This window comes from Geospiza fortis, unplaced genomic scaffold (assembly GCF_000277835.1).
Source record: "Geospiza fortis unplaced genomic scaffold, GeoFor_1.0 scaffold54, whole genome shotgun sequence".
NCBI lineage: Eukaryota > Metazoa > Chordata > Aves > Passeriformes > Thraupidae > Geospiza > Geospiza fortis.
In genome coordinates this window covers 18,900,926-18,907,238 of record NW_005054301.1, presented here as the reverse complement: position 1 = coordinate 18,907,238, position 6,313 = coordinate 18,900,926, and positions in this window count along the sequence as shown.

The following is a 6,313-nucleotide window of genomic DNA, read 5'->3' as shown; positions in this document are numbered from 1 at the left end:
ATGGATAAAAATTAATTGGCTCCCAAAATCATGTGTGAGCTTAGAAAAAGTGTAAAAGTGAAACAGCTGTCTTGTTAAGAGTAGTTAAAATCATATTGCCATCAATTTCAGTGCAGTCAAAACTAATAGTTAAAATAGAACTCAAAGTCTGGAGGCTTTGTTCTTTTACCCCCTCCTTTAAGATTAACTGACTATGTCTAACTGACTCCAAACCACCTGTTTGTTCATGTTTACCTGCTCTTAATATAGAAGCAACAAACTTACATATTCTGCCTACACTCTGAGGCTTAGATGTTTTTAAAGTACAAAATAATCTAAATTCCAGGATTTGCTGGGTTCATGGGTCATATTTATGAGTGTAAGCCGTAATAATTCTCCTTTTACATATTGTCATATTCATGGGTAGCTCATTCTTGGCAGATATGTGCATTTTCTTTATTATTTTTAATTAATGTCACCATAATAAGTAGTTTTTAAATCTCTGTAGATGAATAATGCAGATGTTGCTTATGTAACTGAAGTGCAGGTGTGTTTTGGCTGTAAAAATTCCCTGGGGTGTGCATGAGCTCAAAGTGACAGCAGATTCTCTAGCCTGTGTGTGTAGGGAGCAAAGTGGTCTATGAGATCTCTCAAGGAACATCCTTCATGGAATCTGTGAATAGAAATGCTCAGCACAATTTAAATCTTTATTTTTGATGTATTATGTTTCTTATATGATAGGAAAGATGTCATCTTCTTCTGGGGGGAAGAATTTTTCTAAGGATACAGAAAGTTAGAGAAACATTTTTAATCTATTCTTCAGAGAAGTGAGGTATCTTGAGAAAAGTTGTGCTTCTCCACTGATGAATAGGCCTTGTGGAAGAACTCAGTTGAACCCCGTGTTCTTGGGTAACAAAACCAGTTCACTTATCCTACAAATTCTAAAGCACCATTTCAGACTGCACTAAGAAAAATTACTGCAAAGTCATCTCTGGTAGATTAGATGTTTCTGGTTTTCTAAACTATTAGTTTACTAGACCTTAGTTAAGTTTCTTGCTCTTGTTGCTGAGCCAGGAGACCAAAAAATTAGAAACCTCCCCTGTTCACTCGACGCAATGTCAGCCAACAGCATGAAGTGCTATTGAGTGTAACTTGAGCTAATCCAAGTACTCTTGCATGAAATAGCTTAGGAGTTTGTAGATTATTTGTTCTGGCAGCAAAGTTGTGGATGCAGTAACTTCAGGAGAGGACAGTAACACCTTGAGTCATTACACCTGTGTGCAGTGACTCTGAATCAGTGTAAGTGATGCAATATATGAATAGAAAGATTTTAGCTTGAGACAGCTGCTGAGGTTGAACTGAGCTATTCAGCTGACTTCATGTCAGAGTGACATTCTGTGCTGTAGAGCCAGTTTAAAGGTGATTTGTGACCAGCTCAACTCCCTGTTGGCTGAAGATTTTAGAAAGGGTAGACAGCTGGGGAGAGCAAATTATCATCCAACTCAAGTTATGCCATACACTTCTGAGTTGATTCTGCTTTTGCAATTTTTATTTATGCAGGTCCTCTTTTGTAAAAAGAAAGGAACTCCACAATGTATCACTTATGGACTGAGCATTAGCTTGAGGCAGGGATATTTGTGGGGGAGTTTTGCAGGTGACACTAAGATGTCATATGAGACTAATGCCTTCTGATGCTAATCGCTGCCTAATCACAAAGTGGGCTTCATCTGTACAGGTAAGTATACAGATAAGAAACAATTGCTATTTTTAATGGTAACTCGGTTTCCTGATGTTTCATGCTTGGAAATGTCTCAACCCATCTTTCTTTGTCATCATTTCAAAACCTTCATCTGTGTTCTGACAGGCCAAAGGGCATAGGTAGGATTTGGATTTGCTCTGTCATTAACAATTTTTGTGATGGTAAGGAAGCTTTGCTCTATAAACATGCTTTGCTAGTCAAAACTACTGATTTTGACATGGGTTTACACAGAAGACTATCTGTAAGACACATCTTGAAGAATCACATTCATTTTGAGGTAAAAAAACTTCTTTAGTAAATTAAGAAAGATATCATATGATAATAACGCACCTTGAGATGTGAGTTCTGTAAAGAAAACAGTCTCAAAAGTATTTCTCATGAATGTTGGGCCTGATCTTTAACCATTTGGTATTTTAGGAAAACTTCTAATACCATAAAAAGTGACTACAATGCATTATCAGTTTAATCTGATACTGATTACTACTATTTGATCATCATAAACTTTTATTCATGATTTTGGTTCCTTATCAGTCTGTGCCTATTCTTCATACTTAAGGGAAGAAACAAAATACTGAAATGCTTGTTGCAGAGAATGATCTTCCTGTTGTCTTCATTTTGATAGTTACAGTTTCTTAAATCTCTTTTGGTGTAAATACTTACTTAATTTTTATAAATGACCCAAGCATTATGTAGATGAAAATTATCTTGTTGCTGTGCAGCATCATGTCAGAATCACATCTTTCATTTTCTACTGCAGCACACTTGGGGAAATTAAGAACTTCTATTTTAGAACCACACTGCTAGATAAGCATCCTACGTCTGTGTAGGAGGTTTCTTTCTTTATTGCCTTGTTTATTTCCATTTAATGATATCTCCCAGTTACACATAAAAAAAAAAGGTTCTACTAGTACTCTTTCTGAAATCTGCAACAGGGAATATTAATATAAGTATGGTTTCTCGGTCATACGCTAAGATGTCTGTTTCACAACAAAAAGACCTTGAATTTTCCCAGTATAGTATAAAACATCACCACTGAAAAGTTAAAATTGAAATGTTGTTGTTATGGCCTGTAGTTGTTGTATATATGTAGTTGTAATTCAAACCATGAAAGATTGAAAGGTTTTAAAATGAAGAGTACTGATAAGCTTGAAAGTATTTCTTCCTACTGCTGGCCTTTCCAGTTTCTTTAAAATGTGTTGCCAAATTTGAAAAAAGATATTAAATGCAAGTTATCCCTTATTTTTATTTGTTTCACAACCTATGTGCATGGAAATTTGCGACATTTAGTGAAAAGAAAACTAAATTTGTCATTTAGAAAGAACTGAGCTTGTTATAAACTAAGTTGCATTATGTGAGATTACAACATAATAGACCATCCTGAAAAATGTGGTGAAGGAAGAAATGTGATCACAAAAGCTCAAATGAATTATTCAGAACACAAAATGATCCTTGTACAATCAAACTTGAACTGTGCTAAGATAAGTTTCTTTAGTTTCAAATTCCTGACAGCAAATGGTCAAGATAAGTGTTTCTCTCTGAATCAAGGACAGAAGACATATGAGCACCATTTGTCGAGAATGCTACTGATTGCTGCATCCAACCAAGAGGCAGCAGTGGGTGACAGTCTGGGCTGCACAGTGAAATCCTAATATTAACAGATCACTTCATAGTATTTGTATTCTTTTTCATAACTGAAATTCAAATTAATTGGAAAACTGCTCTGGATTTTTAATCAATGCACCCTAATGCTAGAAGAACTAATGCTAATGGCTTACAGAAGCATAAAAATAAATGGGTCTTCTAAAATCAGAAAAAAATTGTTCATATGAGGGATGTGTGTAGGGCTGTGGGAAGTCATACACAATATATGTAGTGTGGCTTCCCTGTAAGACTCCTTGGTATGCTAATCCTTGATCAAATAGAATTGAAAAATCCATGCTGTGGGTTTCAACCTAACTGTGGAAAAACACATTTGGGATGTAAAGACGCAAGATGATGAAAGGAGAATTAATGTAGGTGTAAACAAGGAGGAAAATTAATGAGGAGGAAGCTGCTTCTGAAGGAACTTTTCTTGCACTAGCATCATGTTTCTGCAGTGCTATTTCTGAAAAGCAAGTACTGGTTTGTCAAAGAGAAGTATGTAGATTTGCAAAGTCTCCAGATAACCAAAGGCATATTTTTGGAGCTTTGTGTAGGGCTTATTTCAGGGCTGCTGGATATTAGTAGAAAGCTTCTCATCTGTTCAGTATGTGAACATTCTGGAAATTTACAGCACTTGGTTGTTATCAGTCAATTATTAATGACTATGATATCAGTAAATCAGCTGTTGTATTCTGCTGGCCTAGGAATGAGCATTTATAGAGACATTCAGCTGTTTCCTCTCAGGAAAAGAAAAGGGATCAGTAAACACAACTGGCCTGAACAGAATTAATGGTGCCAGCTACTGTGTTCTAGGAGACTGTACTTGCCCTTCTTATCACGGGTGATGAACTATTTTATTGAACATGTGAAACTTAGACAACAACTCTTCTCACTCTGCTAAACAGCTGCAGGACAACTGTGAGGGTTGTCTTTTAAAGATCAGCAACTGGTAACTGAAAGGGCTGAGGCACGTCAGCAAAACTGGCTCAGATTATCACTGTGCTCTGTGTCTTACCCAGAATAGCTGGTAGGCAGTGAAGAGGCTTTCTGCCATTCCTGAATGACAGCCTCTCGAGGCATTTTGAGGATATTTTTTCTACATCTACTGAGAAAATGAGAGCTTCTTTGGCTGCCTTTCTTTCTGTTTTGTGCAGCTTTCTGTGGTGTGCCATGCAAGATAGTACACACCTCTAGATCACTTAATGGATACTGGCTTTGCAAGCACTGCAAGTCTCATTAATTTTAAATATAATCATGAATGATAATTGACAGGAATAAATAGGCTATATCTTAGTTCTGACGAAAATGTTGAGTATTTTAATTGTAGCAATACATGACTAGTTGGAGATACCAGGTCTACAAATCAAGGAGCTTGTGATAGGTGAAGTTGTCCAAGTGAACTTGTGAAATTATTTCTACAAATAGACTTTTCTCACTGTTTCAGGCACTATAATTGGGAGGCTGAAATAACCTAACAGAATTTTGTTTGGATGTCAGAGAAATGAAATCTGGATGCTGTTCTCTGGAACAAACTGAGAGAATTGTAGCTGAGGGTCTGTTGGCAATATTTGAATGAGAGCTGATGAATCTAAGACTGAAGTACAGGCAGTAGGAGAGAGCCGTAATTTTTAATAACAATACTCTCCAGAAATATGCTCCTGTTTAACTCCATTACCTAATTTTTTATGTCCATGTCAATTTCTATGTATGCTTTCTGCACAGCAAAGCTCCACTCTGCAATTAGAAAATCAAATTTCATAATGAGTTGTGGCAGTGTTTTGTTGTTACGAAGTTCTCTTTTTTGTCTTCTGTGTTGCTTTGAACTTCTGATGTCTTCTGCTCCTCAGCCAATATACATCTTTTCAAGAGCTTCCACTAATCTTTCACCAAAAGGAAAAACATCCCACTGTTGTAGTTGACTGAAATGAACAGCAGTAACATTTGTTTTCTTAGTGGTACAGATGTTAAGAATAACGATCCTATAACTTGGTAATTTTTCTCACTATTCATAGTTTCAAGATAAGAGGGGGTTTGGGGGTCGTCTGTGTGGTTTGATGTTTTGTGGGGTTTTTTTGGGAAGCATTGTTTTGCTTTTTTTCTTAGTTGGGCAGTTTTTATCCTCCTGCAGTTTTTGGATGCAAATTTCCTGAACCACTTCCCATTCTTGAGAAACTCTAGAAGTTTTCTCCATCTTTTCTGTGATGTACATTGATATGTGCAGCCCAATGTCATGATTCTATGGTGATTTAGTGCACAGTGGATTTGCTATTCCCTGCCTTGAGCACAGTGGATTTCTGCTGTTTCTTGTTAGCAGACAACAAAGACAACATATTCAGAACCCTTCTTGTGGGGAAGAGTGTGGGAGGAGGGGACTGAGAAGAAGGGGTTGGGGCACCCTGGGACGAAGTAATCAATCATATGTAACCCACACCCTTTGTTCCAGAAAGTTCCCTGCTCCCCACCTTTCCATTGGATCTCTCCCTAAAGAACACCCTCTCCCCGTTTTCTTATTGGTGTACCCCAGTCACCCCCACTCAAAGCCCACCTCTGTACCCCCTTCCTAGTGGTCAGAAGTGTACCCCGATTCCGCTTATCCCTTCAAAACCCCGCTCCCGCCCGGGTTCGGGGCTCGGCACCCCAGCTCCGGTGCCCTTGAACGGAGGCTGCATCTCGCTTTCCTCCCCTGCCTGCACCCTCGGACTTCCCGACATGAAAAGCCTGCTGGAGTTATCTGGGACTGCGCGTGCGTGTAATCGCGGCAGGAGCGCTCCGCGGCGGGACACGCCCGGGAGAACTCTGCCCGCACCCACCCGGTTTCGGGGTCCCCTCAGCTAGCCGGGCCCCGAAAAGCCGCAGAAAAGGTTCTGCTGAGAAAAAGACAGTGATTGATTTTTTTTATTGCTTGAAGCAGTAGTGATATTGGAGGATGCTTCT